The 17,197-nt window shown below is 37.5% G+C and overlaps 1 protein-coding gene across 1 annotated transcript in view; it reads right to left on the bottom strand.

Annotated features, from left to right (window-relative positions):
* The window catches only part of LOC128863570 (protein O-mannosyl-transferase TMTC2), a 204,279-nt gene extending 189,537 nt beyond the window's left edge, over nt 1-14,742 (bottom strand). The window contains exons 1-2 of the mRNA XM_054102793.1: nt 14,227-14,742; nt 14,037-14,170 (exon numbers count right to left, since the gene is read on the bottom strand). The gene's annotated coding sequence lies outside the window, so the exon portion shown is untranslated. The remainder of the gene's footprint in view (nt 1-14,036; nt 14,171-14,226) is intronic.
* Between the last annotated feature and the right edge of the window lie 2,455 nt (nt 14,743-17,197).

Raw genomic sequence — 17,197 nt, 5'->3', positions numbered from 1 at the left:
TAATGCTTTCTGCTTAGTTATTTCCATATAAACACAAATTCTGCACCTCGAAATCTGACGTGGATGCTGCCATAGCAAGCGGATTTTCCACATTTCTGTGAGTACCACTTTGATACTGTATTCTTCCCGGGTGTAAATTAATGTTTTTAGTTCGAAAAACGTGGAGTACATCCATAAGTTGCATACCTAAGGTAGAACTGGATCTCTATGCGTGTGATGAGCAGATACTCAATAGCGTGAGGCCGCTTCTAACCTGAAGAACAGCCGCCTTTTGGAAACCGCTCGCTCCGAGACAGACGCTGCGGGCCCTAATTTCCATTCGGGACAAAAGGAATTGATGATAATCTATTTATATTTAGAACTATATAGTAAAGAAATTGTAAAATTATGTACAATTTGTTTATTGAATTTGAGCAAGTCTTTAATGCATTGTGGTTCTTACCAACTCATTTCCTAGCTGTCCTTATACTTAATTATTGCCTTTGGCTTCTATAGTCTGACTTGTCTATAGGTGAAGCAACTGTAACTTTTATTGTGGGTGCCTACAGGAGATTATAAAGTTTATTTAAAAAGAAAAATTAAAAAAGTTTACTTTGCTCAAATTTGTTTCCGAACTTTGCAAATCATATACATACATATGTGTGTATGCATTAGGCCGGGTCGATTTGTGGGGAGGCAAAAAAATCGCCCATTGCTCTGTAAAAATCATATTCTAGGGATCAAAATAAGAAACTTTGCCGAAGGAACCATGCCTCTAAAACGAATTCTGATGTCCCCCAATTTGGGTCGAACTTTTTAGTTTATTTTCTATAACTCACTTAAATTAATTTTTTCATTTACATATGTTCTGACTAAATAAATTTCTTAAGAGAAAAAATAGATATTATTATTATAAATAAATAAAAATAAAGAAAGACCATAGCCATTTAGCTGATTTTTTCATGTAAAGGCCAAAAATGGTGATATTTTGAAATGATTGTATGGGGATCCCCCCAGGGGAGTTCCAGGGCGTGTGCCACTGGCATAGGTGGATCGGTCGTCCAAAGTTAGTGGGGGTCGGTCATACATTTGGACTCGATTGGAGCACTCTAAATAGGTCAAAGTGGGATTTTTCAAAATTTGCCCCTACCCAAAAGTTCGACCCAAATTGGGGGGCATCAAAATTCGATTTAGAGGTATGGTTCCTTCGGCAAAGTTTCTTATTTTGATCCCTAGAATACGATTTTCACAGTGCAATGAGCGATTTTTAAATTGACCCGCCCTAGTATGCATATATCCTACTATAATACAAAATTTTGAGCCAATTGCTCAGAATATTAGCTAGGCAAAAGAAGTTCAGCTCCGCCTGGATTAGGGCAAATTTATTCTTTTCTTTCCCTGGAAGGGAAATTAATGAAAATTGTTATTGGAATTTCCCTTTCTTATTTTCATTCACAGATTATTTTGCGCAATTTTGCAGTCTTAAAGTCAAATAAAACTCGGCTTTTTATTTTGAAAGGTTCATTATTTATCATTTTACATACTATGTACGAGTATATAGTTATGCACATAGGTCTTCTTCGCGAGCTCAACTAAATTTTCGTATCACTTTTTGTCGCCTTTGGCCCCAGCGCAAGCCAATTGTCAATTCGAAAAATTCAATAATGTGAAATAATTCAGTTAAGGGCGGAATGTTCACGAGAGATAAGTTTTTCGCACAAGAATAGACTAAACAAGAGGGAAATCCGATTTGAAAATGAGTAGAGGCACGCATCTGACAATAAGAACAATAAGGATATCTATGGTGAATCAAATCAGTGTAGCCAAGTAGTGTTTGAGTGGGAGTTAGAAAATAATGGCCATATTCTTCACCCACACCAAAGGCAGTGAATCTGTGGCTAACGAATGAAAAATTTTCAGAGTACGAAAAGCTTAAGGCAGCGCATTGACAGAAGGGAAAAAGTGTATGAAGAAAATAAAAGAAAAAAGTCTGGGAAAAAATCAAGGGCAACAGCGCGTGGCTTTTAAAAACTTTAGCTTATTTTCCTTAGAAAACTAGATAGCAATGCTGTTGCAAAGAACAAATAAGCAGAAAGTGATGGTAGGCAGGAGCTCTCGCTCATCGCATTGCCGAGCATAATGCGCACCATATTGAGGACAGCGGCCAGTGTGTCACATTGACACAGTCAACATAGTGAGATCGACAGACTGCATCCACAATGATATTGGCGAGATACTACAGGATATAAAGGAAATAAATCAGAATTTAATATTTATGCGCGACAGCGAGTGAGGCACGCGACTGCCGACAAGTACGCTAGAGAGATAAGAGCTAAATAAATAAACAGACAAAACGCACAACAAAATGCCGTCGCATGGAGGAAAAAAGGAAAAAAAATTCTGGGATGGAGTCAGATACGAACTGTGTGCGAAGAAGTTAAGTAAATAAGTTAAAGGAAAGGAATATATATAAGTGAGGGAAAAGGTCAATGGAAATGTGAAAAAGAGCGAATTGCGAGCTGCAAACTAAAGTGGTGGCAGACTAAGTGAGTTAAATTATTGCAGTGACAAGCTGCGTCGCAACTTGCGGCATACAAGGCAGACAAACAGGCAGTTAACCAATTCATCGACGTGAGGGGAGATAAATTATGTAGACAGCAGACAAATATGCACATACATTTAGGATGGGCATGAAGTGGGCCAGTGCTTTGCATTAGAAAGCGTCGTAAAGAGTTCATAGCGAACGATCGCACTTGAGATAAGCAGGCGACAGGAGCGGTGTATTTGGCAGAAAATACTTAAAAACTTATCCGGGAAGGAAATAAGATTGCGTATTAAAATGACGTGTACAAAAATATTCACCGACATAAAGTCCAAACTGAAAAAAATAACAATAAAACTTTTATTGTACATATGTTTTAATTTGTTTATCTCACGCCCACAGTCGTCAAAGCGTTTTCCTTTGAGGGTTCTAACATGTTCCAACCTATAGATAGAATTGCCTTTCACGTAACGAATCCAACGAGTGAAGGGGCGAATGAGTTATAACAGAAAACAGGAAATTTAATACATATGTACGTGGTGTATATGGAAACGCTTGTACGAAAATTACTCGACAGTGAGCAAACAAATTGAAAAGAAAGAAGTTTCAACCACAAATGCCAATGAATAATTCAAATCATAAAAACAGCGGTTTGAAATTTTAATTAGTTGGCACTTTCACGGACCTTTAAGTGGGGCAAAAGTGATGGATCGCTAAGCGGAAGCAGTTTGTGTTGACCTGTGGTATTACTTACTGCGTATTTCGCTGACGCCTCAATGGCATCGCCCCTCATAGGCAGGCACGAGTCTGATATACTCGTATACCATACATTTATCCTGACACGTCGTGCAACAAGCCTTGCGTACACGCCTCATCGTTTAACAATTTCAATTTGTCTTGAATTTATATATGCGCATATGTGTGTGTCTGTGCATACATGCATGTGAATGTATAATTGATTTCGTTTATTAACACTTATGCCGCTTTCCAATAACGTCGCATTTATTTTCGTTTTCTTTTCTCAAACTATTGTTTTTCTACAAGGCGAATGTGTGGCATTTTCTATGAACGTGGCATTGTTCAGCTGATTTTTTTTATCTGTGTTTACAAGTTCGTCAGAGTAGCTGTACGGAATATATATATATTTACATACAAACAAACAGTCACACAGAAAACATAACGTAAATAGCACTTTCAAAAGATAATTGTCCTAATTTAACAAACAACTAACAACTTAAACACCAACGAAATACTAAAGAATACAAATATTTATTCGGATAATAAAAATTAAAATTAAGTATATTGAAATTTTATAAAAAGCGACAGCAAATGCATTTACTGCACAGAAAAGTTTGGCCAAGCTCCTCCTCGTAACGTGCGTCTTGATATTGTTCCACAAATGGAGGCACCTACAGTTTTAAGCCGACTCCGAACGGCAGATGATTTTTTATGGGGAGCTCTTTCATGGAGCGGGGCATGGAGCGACTACTATTCGAAAAACTGTTTTCATCATTTGATGTTTTATACACAGAGATTCGAACCTACCACTTCTGAATGTTAACCATGCACTAACCTACAAATACCTCTGAGAAATGCAAAATTTTCTTGCATTTTTTTTGTTTTGATTTGACGGGGTAAACTGTCAAAATCAAGGCGAAATCATTTGACGCAACGCGCTTTCATCTGACTGTTCTATTATTTGCAGTGGTTATATTAGAAGAAATTCCACAACACCAAGAGGGTTTGCATACTGAAGGTGGTGTCTTCCCAAAACAGTTACTTTACTTTTTGCGATTTTGACCAGCCTGACGTCAGGATCCTTTCCAACAAAAGAATGCGAAATTACTTCTTTGAGAAAATTCACTGAAGGGCTTGGGAATATTGTGTTTTGTGAGAGAAACTAATGAAAACGAAATGCCGCGTACTAAATTGCGGAAGCACAAGTGAATTTAAAGTGGATGACGTGGTAGGAAATAATGTGTGTACTACTGTGGGCAAAAAGTAAGGGGAATTTATTTGTCAAACTTCGCGGGATAAAAATTTCGCTCTAGTTATTTTTTTCATGAGTTGGCAGCACTGTTAATAACATCTGGGCCAACTTTCATGTGAATGTCATTATCAGTAATATATTTACGCTTGTGTTTACCAAACGACCAAGAGTGCATTTTTCGATTTTTCCAATGTCTGATTTGATTGAGCAGAGAAATGCCATCAAATTTTTTTTTGCGGAATGAAATTTCGGCTGCGGAAACGTTTAGCATGTTGCAGAAGACATTTGTTGATTCGACCATGTCGCAGAAAAATGTTTATAAGTGGTACAAAGACTTCAAAGAGGGTCGAGAACGTGTTGATGACTTGGAGCGCTCCGGACGACCATCGACGTCAACAGATGACCAACACGTCAATAAAGTGAAGGAGTTAGTGCTCAAAAATCATCGGTTGACTGTTAAAGACCTTACTGATATGATCGGAATATCAGAAAGATCTGTGAATACCATTTTGAAAGACCATTTGGGCCCACGAAAAGTCAAATCTCGTTTGGTACCGAAAACTCTCAATTTCTTGGAAAAAAGTCGTCGCGTTGATGTGAGTGAAACAAGGCTTTCAGACTATCAGGACAAGCTCAAATGCATCATAACGGGAGATGAGACTTGGATTTATGCTTACGACCCTGAAACAACCGACCAATCAAGCGAATATCGTGCTAAAGGCGAGGCCAGACCGAAAAGAGCACGTCAAACTCGTTCAAAAATAAAGGTCATGATGACAGTTTTTTTCGATTTTCGTGGTGTGGTGCACTATGAATTCCTTACACCTGGCCAAACTGTTAATAAGGAATATTATTTGAGCGTTATGCGTCGTTTACGTGAAGCAATTCGTCTAAAAAGACCAGAATTATGGGCCAACAACTCTTGGCACACTGCACTCGTTCTTCGCGACCATTTCGCCAAAAATTCCACGCATGTCGTTCCGTAACCACCGTATTCGCCTGACTTGGCTCCGTGTGACTTCTGGCTATTCCCAAAACTCAAGAGACCATTCCGGGGAACGCGTTTCGAGTCGATTGAGGAGATAAAAGCTGAATCGAAGAAGGTGCTGATGGCTATACCGGAAATGGACTAGTTGGCATGTTTCGGGGATTGGAAAAATCGTTGGCATAAGTGTATTTCATCGAGAGGGGACTATTTTGAAGGAGATGAAATTGATTTACAAGAATAAATAAAGATTTTTCATTTTACAACCAAATTCACCTTACTTTTTGCCCATGATAATTTGAATATCTATATATATTCTGCCATTTTAACTGATTAATTCTCATGATATAATTTAAAAGATCTTGACGCGTCCGATTTCGATGTGTACTTCACGAAATCGAAATACTCGCAAATAAAACCCGTGCGACCATTGAAAACAAGGAAGTCTAAGCTACCAAGGATGATTGCCGGTTTTGGCCATCCGAAGCAGAATTGTGAGAGCGACTTCGGCTGTCACGTCACCAGGTACTCGGCAGCAGAATTCTACCCGCTCATTCCTCACGCATTCTAACACTTGTCTAATTAATCGTTATTCAGACGGGAAGTAAGTAACATGAGCGAAGGTTGTGTGTATTTGTTTTCCTATATCACCAGCACAATCTCAATATTTTCTTAATAAACCGCTGTATGGCCACGGTTACGTCAGCTAATCAGCTGATTCCTTCAAAACCTCTAAGAGCTTGGTTAACCGTCGAATGTTGGCCGAACCTCTGTACATCGCGTAAGCTGCAACTGAAACAATGTTGCCGAATAGGCAATTTTATGTTGGCTCCCGAAGTGGTTGCGGGTACCCATATTCCGCGCCTCAACAACGGGATCTTCCGTTAGGACAATGCACCGACTACATATTTGTTGTTAATTGTGCAAGGGTTTTTGGCGAAAACTTTGAACAGATTTGCTTCAGGGCATTATTATTGATTAATGTTGATATAAAAGTTTTGATCGTAACGTAGTTTGATTCTATTTTATCCCGGAACTTAATCGCCACACCTAGTAAATTTATGTATTCAAGTACATACTGTGTGAATATGAGCACCAATGCAATGGCGCCATTTCGACGTATTTATGCATAATTTAAATTTGACATTCAGCACCTTTCAGTGAGAGGAATATAAATTTCTAGATCGCGCACTGCTGCTACGTGTGAATTTGTAAAATCGTCCGCAGCGGTATGTATCTGTATAACATTCTAATCGCTGGCTGGTTTATTCATGCATTTTAAAAATTATGCCGTCCGTTTTATAAATGGTCTGTGCGAAAATGTCATTTGTTATATCTTCCCGCTGAACTACTTTACGTATAGTTCCATTCTAATCCTGGTGATTCTGCGGTGTGTTGTTCGGGGTGACTGCTTTTACCTGGAGCAGAAATAGTTGTACTGCCAGTTGAGCCAAAGACATCAGTGCAGCTGCATTCGAAGCAATCATTGTGCAGTTCGACATTTAAAACGGATAAGAATGGCCAAACGAGAAAGAATTGGCATTCATCCACAAGGCGTTTGGCTCTGCTTACTGCTGATTTCATTGCCATTTTTTTCTTGGTTCACAAATGGAATGACCGAAGACGACAATCATGTCCATGCTGATGTTACATCTACTTTGTGCGAATGATTTTATTGCTTTGCTTCTTTTTAAATACGTGCGCGAGGTAGAGTGTGTACATTTTTCACCGCATCATTAATAGGCTCAGTTATGGGAGTCATATGTACAGTAGTAGATACGCTTAATCGTAAGTACTCAACATTTAATTTTAATACAGATTTTCGAAGCGATTAAAAGCATTATCTTTCCAGATTTATTTTTATTGTATTCAATTTAATCACATACAAAACTTGTATTTAGTACATTCAACGCTTTTATACTGATAAATAAAAAAATCGGAGAATTCATGTCAAAACGAATCATTATACAAAAGCAAGAATTATAGAATAAGAGATTGCCCCTTCCGAATTCGCTTTGACGTCACGATCTCAAAATATACTTAAACAACCAAAAGGAAGGGAAATTATAATAAATCTCAATATCTGAACATCCTTTAAGGTAATGTTGCGCACGGAATGAAATGGCCTATGTATCTAAGCATTCATCTATTAACGCGGAAATGATATCTTGCTATAGCTTTCTAAATAAAGGTGTGGCTGTTTCGCTAAAGTGAGTGAACTTTAAACTAGGTATCTTCGGCCAACTTTCCAAGAGCCCATTCACCAAAAATTCTGCGTTGCGGTAGGTCGTTCGGTTTCAATTCTTGCACCTGCTGTATTTTGAAAGGCTTCACACCTAAATCCTTTCGCAAAATTTTCCACGTTGTTGAGTAACAGAGGCCCAATTACTGCGAACGGCGACGAATCGATAATTGATGGTCATTATAAACACTGGCCGATACAGCTGCGATATTTTCTTCAGTTCGCACTCTACGTAAGCGTGTTGGTGGTTTGATGTCCAATAATGTAAATTTGGTTCTAAATTTAGTCACAATAGCTCGAATAACCGCTTCAGTGGGTCGATTAAACTGGCCATGAAATGAAAGAAGCGCGCGATAAACTTTCTTAACCGAACACGCATTTTTATAATAAAATTCAATGATTTGCAATCGTTGTTCGTTTGTAAGACGATTCACGATTAAATTATAGACCAAACTAAAGATGTTTGACAGTGAAACAAAACACGAAACGTGCGTCAGCTGTTTAAACCAACTGTTTAGAAAGATAATAGCTAAATAATTACCAGTTATAAGTCGCCGTAAATTACTTGGCTTACAGTAATTACATGATAGACGAATGTACTTCTCAATAATCTTTGCCTATAATATCATTAATGTTAATATCGATTGTAAGGAATTATTAAGTCATGTATTATTTCAAAGTCATATTTATTTTTGTAGTCTAAGAATTAATCGTTTATTTAATATTTCTAATAATACCACTAATTATGCATTTAATGAACCTATTGTGCGAACTGCGTGATTGTGTAACAATTATTGTAACATCATTAACTTTAATGATAATATTGTGAAATTTAAGCTTGATCTGTTTACCATATTTAATTAAGTAAAATAGTCTATAAGAACATTTTCTGTAGACTGACGTAAATAAATAACGTTACGCGAAGTGCCGAACGGTTGGGTATATTGCACAATTTTGCTTTCTATCAGGACAACTACCCGAAACACCTCTATGGTTGCTAAGCTACTCTAAACACCTGATCTCAATATAGTCGAATATCTTTGGGAGAAGAGAACCAAAAAATTGAGTTTTTCGGAGCCAAACAAACTAAAGAAAGCTTTAGAACCGAATCGTACAATAAGTTAAAAGAAATATATAAAACCTAGTAGAACATAAGCCAAGACTTGTAAGTTAACCAATAAAGGCCAAGGGATTAGCCCTAAAATATCGATTCAGGGGTTTTGTATAATATTTAAGGGCATACAATTTTATAAATAGTATACAAATTTTGAACGTAAACATAATTTTGTACAGGGTGTCTTTGTGAGAGCGAGATAATATAAATAGAAATATTGATGGAATGAATTTGTTTATAATCTAGTAGATAAATTCATGGTATTTATTTGTTGAATGTTGAAACGTCGGCCGCCGTAGCCGAACGGGTGGGTGCGTGATTACCATTCGGAATTCACAGAGAGGTCCTTGGTTCGAATCTCGGTGAAAGCAAAATTAATAAATAAAACATTTTTCTAATAGCGGTCGCCCCTCGGCAGGCAATGGCAAACCTCCGAGTGTATTTCTGCCATGAAAAAGCTCCTCATAAAAATGTCTGCCGTTCGGAGTCGGCTTGAAAGTGTAGGTCTCTCCATTTGTGGAACAACATCAAGACGCACACCACAAATAGGAGGAGGAGTTCGGCCAAACACCTAACAGAAGTGTACGCGCCAATTATTTTTTTTTTTTTTATCCGGTACATGTATGTCCGGCGCGGCTACGATTTATATGGTCCATTTGGTTAGTCCAATTTGGCTGTCTAGCGTTAGTGGTGGATTAAATGTTGCAATATATCGATTGTTATGCGTGCTGTATGACAAGGTGCGCCGTCTTGTTGGAACGAAAAATCTTCGATGCTTAGCTGATTAATTTTATGAAATAAAAACTCCATCAGCATGGCTGTAAACTATTAAAATTATCCCCTGCGCATGGGAAAAAGAAAAAAAAAAGCCATATCAATAATAATATCGGTGGGTTTATCGAAAATTCTGCTCCCCGAAATGTCACACAAGTACACGGCAGCTTTAATTAAAATTTGTTGTGCAACTTTTGCCTAGCCATAGCATCCATACGCACGTAGGAGCGGATGGTTATGGTGGTTTCACTGACGGTAGCACCCGATAACTTTTTAATATCGGTAATAAAACGTTAGTAAAACACTCAAGATAATTCTAATTAGTTTTACTTACTCAAATACGAGCATTGCCAATAATAAAGCAAGCGACTGGCATTCTGCTTGCAATGCCCTGCACAACAGCAACAGTAGAGAGGCGAAAACATGCGGAAAGATGCTAAGCCATTTTATTTTATTAAATATTTTTATAGGTTTTTGTACGTTAAGTGCGCCTAGCAAGCTAATGAAGAGAAGCGGATTGGGCTGGAAGAACACATCCCAGATGCATTCGCGGCAAGTTCCATAAGGCTAGCATTTGAAATAAAATGTATACTGGTGTCGAATCAAACGTACATTTTGCCAAATAATTCCTTACGAAGTGAATTCAGCTTTAGTAGGAAATTCTTTGAAGAGTATTATCTGCAGTGTAAAATTTGTAAGGACCTTAGAGTTACATAAATGAAAGAAAAATCCAGGATATTGGTTATATTTATAGCACTCTCCTGCCGTAGCCTTCATACGGCTTTGTGAGTTCAAAATCTACTATCGAATTTAAGCTCGCATCTTTATTCATACTGCAGGTTAGATGTTTAATTCCAATTCGTCTATGACAAAAGTAATTCGTATATGAAAAAATTTAACAAAAATGCAGTAAGCACGTGAAGTATAAAATAGCGACGACGCGTAACTATTTTGCGACGGAAATTTCAGGAATTTTTAATATTATATATTTCCATAGTTGACCACCGCTTGTACATTTGGCGCCATTTCTAATTACACTAGTCTACAAGGAAAAGTATCCGAAATAATTTAAACTAATATCTGCTTCTCTGTCCATGCAAAATTCGGATTGATAACTAAAATTAATTTATTAGTTTGAGTTTTCGAGATATCCTAACCTAAAAGTGCAAAAAACCTCATTTTTGCCCATATTTGAGGTTATGTAGCCTTGCAGATGTTTTCTTTCACCAAAATTAAAGGATGGCATCTTTAAATACAATCCTTCTTTTTTCAAATGGCGTTTTGTTTGCTCAAATATCATTTTTTTTTCGCAGAGATATCGCATTTTGAAATTTTCATGTTTCGAAATTTTCCTACACCTGAAAATCGATTAAGATAACATAGACATGATATAGTCGCTTACTAATTTTCTTGGGTTTGAGGGCCTGAAATATATGGATTAATAGTATGTAAATTTGGAGTTTGTGGGAAAGCCTGCTTGCGGTTATGTGGGTTAGCCTGCTCGCGGTATGATAGGGGTGGTTTCTAGGGGTTAGGGCTGTGTGTGACTCGGTACCCAAAGGTTAGATAGTGTAGGGATGTGGTGAGTCAGCACACTTATGGTGTGAGACAAAATTTTAAGAAACATAAGACTCAATTCAAGAAAATTAGTAATCGAATATATCATGTCTATGTTATCTTAATCGATTTTCAGGTGTAGGAAAATTTCGAAACATGAAAATTTCAAAATGCGATATCTCTGCGAAAAAAAGGGATATTTGAGCAAACAAAACACCATTTGAAAAAAGAAGGATTGTATTTAAAGATGCCATCCTTTAATTTTGGTGAAAGAAAACATCTGCAAGGCTACTTAACCTCAAATATGGGCAAAAATGGGGGTTTTTGCACTTTTAGGTTAGGATATCTCGAAAACTCAAACTAATAGAGCAATTCTGAGGCCAGATTTGGATTCAGCGCATCATAAACCTTAGGAAATATATAGTCTGGTTTCTGGGTCTGAATGTTGGTTAAATTTTGTCGGCCTGTGTTATTCGTCCACCGCCTCTCGCTTCAAGTGTCCTCACTGTTTTTAATCTGCGTCACATTTTTTGAAATTTGTTCTTCTAATTTGATGTAATATACATTGGGTCATCTCCCGCTTCTAAGCACGAGTGGATTTTTTTTTGTGCTATATGTATTTGGCCTTAACGCGGCTTTTGTTTTCACTTCACTTTTGTTGCATTTCTGTGCGTGCCTAGAATTGACAAATTATGGCACGAACGGCGAAAGACAGGAATTTGTCTTTCTATTAAAAGTTTGAGTATACAGATACATACATATAATATGACAGAGCTTAGTCGAAGGCGACTACATACTTAGCTTCTCTATTGACTTATTGCATAGTCGAGAAGCACTCTTACATATAAAGAGGGAAACGGGATTCCGTGAGCAGCTATGGCAGAAGGTTAGTACTGCCGTTGAATAAAACATTAACAGAACATGAACAGTTCAGCAAATTGTGCGCAATGTTTTTTCTTTATTACTATTCTTGGTTGTTCTTTAAATGTTTACACAGCCTCGAAGCGTTAGAAATTTTCATTTTTTACGCCATTATTGAAAAAGTTTGAACCGAAACCGTGAACGTCAAACATAGCAACAGTAGAAGCCTGCATGAGTAGTCGGTTAGGTCAAATAAAAAATAATAAAAATAATAAAAAATAAAAAAAACATACAAACAGATCTAAGTTAACGGTTGGTTGACGGAAAGTTGAAGTCAAAGTGTATCTGCCTATTCATTGATTTGCCGTAACGTATATATAAGTACATACATATAGCATGTACTTGTGCATATCCATATGTGTATATGAGTATACGAGAGTATATTATATAATTGGTGCATAAATACTTTATTGAGTGTTTGGCCAAGCTCCTCCTCCAATTTGTGTGTGCATCTTAGTACTATTCCCCCACTAGATGGGCCTACAGTTTTAAGCCGCTTCCGAACGACAGCTGATTTTTTTACGATCTTCTTCGTGACAGAAATATACTCGGGACTTGCCATTGCGTGCCGAGAGGCGATCGATACAGAAAACATATTTTCAATTGTTTTCTTCGCGTCCACAGTGGATCCGTGCACTTCCGACTGGTATTGGTGCACCAAGTTATTCGGCAACGACGGCCACCACATATTTATATCTATTGAACGTACTGTGTATATGTATTGGGTTTGGGAATAAATTCATAGCATTTTTATATTTTCTTTTATTTTACAACGATTTGTTTGCTGTTTGGCAAAGAGTAAGTATTCATTCGGTAGAATTCCTTCTGCTCTACAAAACTATGTTAATTGTATATTTGAGTTATTTACTTTGCACAAGTCGTCTAAGCCACACCCCAATGGGAGGCCCTTCAGCATCCGCCGTATTCTCCGGACCTTGCACCGATCGATTACCATCTTTTCCGCTCCCTGTTAAACCATATGAAGGGCGTTCGCTTCGATAACAAAGAGGTCCTTAAAAACTGGCTCAACAAATTATTTGACACCAGACCGGGTGATTTTTGGCGGAACGACATCATCAAATTTGGTCGGGAGCTGGGAAGAGGTTGTAAACAGTAATAACGAATATATAATTTATTGACTTATTGATATGATTATTGTTTTTTGCTTAATAAAAATAAAAGTAGGTAAAAACGCTACGAACTTATTCCCCAACCGTATACTTTTGGACCGCTCTCTGCATAAGTTTGTACAAGGAATTTTTTAAGGTTTCAATGGTAAAAATAAAAATAAGTAATTGGCGCGTACACTTGTGTTAGGTGTTTGGCCGAGCTTCTCCTCCTATTTGTGGTGTGAAGTTGTTCCACAAATGGAGGCACCTACAGTTTTAAGCCTACTCTGAACGGCAAATTATTTTCCATTACCTGCCGAGGGGCCACCGCTATTAGAAACATCATTTTCTATTATTTGATGTTCGTGCATAGGCACTCTCGAATGGCAGTCACACAACAACCCATTCGGCTACGGCGGCCCGTTATTACTTTGTTATTATATCAGTTAAAAATGCAATGGCTATAATTTATTTAAGAAGCATTTGCCTCCCGTTTTCAGTCACTAAAAAAATTTAAAATAAACACCAACTGTATGCCAAATACCATTCAAAATAAATTAAATTTTAATTCAATTAATGTTTTATCGTTTTTCATTCGATTTAATATTTATTTTGGCATTATTCCACGTTGCACATTAATGTATACATTAATAGGTTAACTTTAAAGCTCCTAAAACCCCACTAATTTAATTGGATTTGAAAAACCTGACGAGTAAATGAATTCATACATGCACTCACGCATACCAATTATGTTAGCAGATCCACAAATACTTACATACTTACACATACATATCAATAAATATATTTGAGAGTATATACTTACATTGGTTTGTTCGTCCAGTGCTCATATATGTGGGTTCGGCTTTGCTGTCATTTTGTTCCGAAAATTTTTTATGCTGGACTTAAAATGGCTTTGAATATTTTATATTTGTCAAAGTAAGCCGGTATTAGTTGCAGCTGTTGTCCTTGTTATTATTAATATATAATTATGGCTTTTAGATAAAAATACATACCAACATTTTGCGGTTGCTATTTGTTGCTATATTTTGTATTTGTTGTATTCGAATTCAGACTCGTAATCACATCAAATTTCTACGCTTGACCGCTTGCATTTAGCACGTGTGTCTAAGTGTTCATCTTGTTTGTGTGCCAGCAGGCGGGTGTTCACGTGTGCGTTCAGGCGTAAGTGTGTGTGAATATTTCAGCTTTCCCATCTACTCGTATGCCCTGCTATTTGAATTATCAATTCGAATTATTGGCATTGGGAATTAACAGGAAACTGTATATAAATTATTAACATACGAATCCTGCTGTGTTACAACGTCGGTATTGTTGCTCATGTTGTAGTTGCTGTTATTGCTGCAGCTCAGCGTATCATATATAGGCACCAACTTGCGGTTGCAACTTCACGAACAGTAAATTTTAATTTCTGGCCATTTTATATATTTTTCAACTGTATCAAGTGTTGTTTATTTACAATATCTACTCATTTAATATGATTTTCATTATCATTTGTATTGGAGATATATGGTAACATGTTAATAGGACTATGAATAAGTTCGTGCGGTTTTTTTTTGAAATTTGAAACTTTATTGACGTAAAATGGTTAAAAATTTAATATTCAAAATATTGTCCATCGCTTACTACTACTTTTTCCCATCTTTCTGGCAATTCACGGATTCCCTTTGTGAAAAATTCGGTCGGTTTTGCCGCAATCCACGAATCGATCCATTTTTTGACTTCATCGTAATTACGGAAGTGCTGGTCAGCCAGGCCATGTTGCATCGATCGGAAGAGATAGTAATCGGATGGCGCAAGGTCTGGACTATACAGCGGGTGGGGTAGGACATCCCATTTGAGCGTTTCTAAGTATGTTTTGACCACTTGTGCAACATGTGGCCGAGCATTGTCATGTTGCAAAATAACTTTGTCGTGTCTATCGGCGTATTGCGGCCGTTTTTCTCGCAGTGCTCGGCTCAAACGCATCAATTGTCGTCGGTAGACATCCCCCGTAATCGTTTCATTCGGTTTCAGTAGCTCATAATACACAACACCCAGCTGGTCCCACCAGATACACAGCATAACCTTCAGGCCATGAATATTCTGCGCCGACGTCGATGTTGAAGCATGGCCAGGGTATCCATACGTTGCCCGACGTTTTGGATTGTCGTAATGGACCCACTTTTCATCGCCAGTCACAATTCGATGCAAAAAACCCTTTCTTTTGTGCCGTTGAAGCAGTTGTTCGCATGCCATAAAACGGCGTTCAACGTCTCTTGGCTTCAATTCATACGGCACCCAATGGCCTACCTTTCGGATCATTCCCATGGCTTTTAAACGTTTGGAAATGGTTGATTGATCAACTCCCAAAGTTTTTGCAACCTCTTCTTGCGTTTGAGCCGGATCTTGATCGAGCAATTCCTCCAATTCGGTATCCATGAACTTTGGCGGCGCACCCTCGCGTTCTTCGTCTTCCAAGCCAAAATCACCACTTTTAAAGCGTGCAAACCACTTCTGGCACGTTCGCTCAGATAGAGCATGCTCACCATAAACTTCCACCAAGATACGATGACTTTCGGCTGCTTTTTTCTTCATATTAAAATAATGAAGAAGAATTCCCCGCAAAAACACATTATTTGGCACGAAATTCGACATTTTCAAGTGTGGTAAAAATATTGTTGTTTACGCTTCAAATAAAAAACTTATACTGACGTTTGTGCCTTACGACAGTAGCTCTCCAAAGAATGTTTGGAAATGTGGATCGATGGAATAATAATCAAGTTACGCCATCTGTTGTAAAACCGTAACGAACTTATTCATAGTCCTATTACATAACTGCATCTGTATTATGTTTGGTACGCCGATATTCACATATTTATTCAATATAAAATGTTCAACTAAATTTCATATTTACACACATAAAATTATAAAGCTTTTTAAATTCTGGTTTTTCTTTGGGGATTATTGAAGATTTTTGGTTATTCTGGCTTCACGTCTCTTATTATGGAAACTCTATTGCGCTGAAATAAGAAAGAAGTAAATAAAATTGTAAAAGAGTGGGAATTGCATAAAGTTTAACACTAAAGAAGCATATGTGTGTATTTATAAGTATACAGAAGTCAGACCAACTACTCGTATTATGTTACATCTTTCAGACATTGGAACAGGGTGCATACGATAGTTGAGGACATGCAAATATGTGGGTATAACTTCCCAAACCATAATTTTTCAATCGTTCAAATCATTTTCATATGGTTTTCATTATCATCTGACGCTCTCCAATCTGCAGAATTTATTCAATAAGTGCCAGCGATCATTGACGAGCACCCTTCAAAAGCAATGAGGGTCCTTGCGAGGTAGCTTAATGTTTCTGAGGAATTTATTCGGTATAAATCATACGTATAATTACGCGCAAAAGACAGTTTATATAGGAGCAAGCACGAGCACAGCGAGTTATCCGATCAAAGGGTCTTATAAACAAAACTAGAGATATATGTATGGATCTTTTCCGATGAAGAAAATCTTTACCAAGACCAAAAGACTAAGCATAGAAATGACATATGGATATGTTCCAATCATATAGAGGTTCCTGTTGTCATGCAAATGCAATTTCCAGTCACTGTTATATTCAGGTATTGTGAGCAACAAAGGACATGCCATGCTCAAAAATTTCTAATGATTTCTACAGATTCAAGAGACAGTAGTGAAACCCTATATTAATGGCTTACGCGGTGACAGCTTATACATCTTTCAGCAAGACTCCGATCTTTCACACAAAGCGATGGCGGCACAAGGTTGGAAGGTTGAAAATTTCTATGACTTATGTTGTCCCCCGTACCTTAGCCCCCTCGTTTACTACATATGCGGTGTAGTTCAGGGTGAAACCAATAAGCATCCTCATAACACCATTTCTTCCCTGAAAGCTGCAAATAATACCGTCATGTTCAATATGAATAAGGACCAGTCGGGCATGTACTCGTTTCC

Source organism: Anastrepha ludens, chromosome 5 (genome assembly GCF_028408465.1).
Source record: "Anastrepha ludens isolate Willacy chromosome 5, idAnaLude1.1, whole genome shotgun sequence".
In the NCBI taxonomy this organism is placed as follows: Eukaryota; Metazoa; Arthropoda; class Insecta; order Diptera; family Tephritidae; genus Anastrepha; species Anastrepha ludens.
This window is presented reverse-complemented; position numbering and strand designations above follow the sequence as displayed.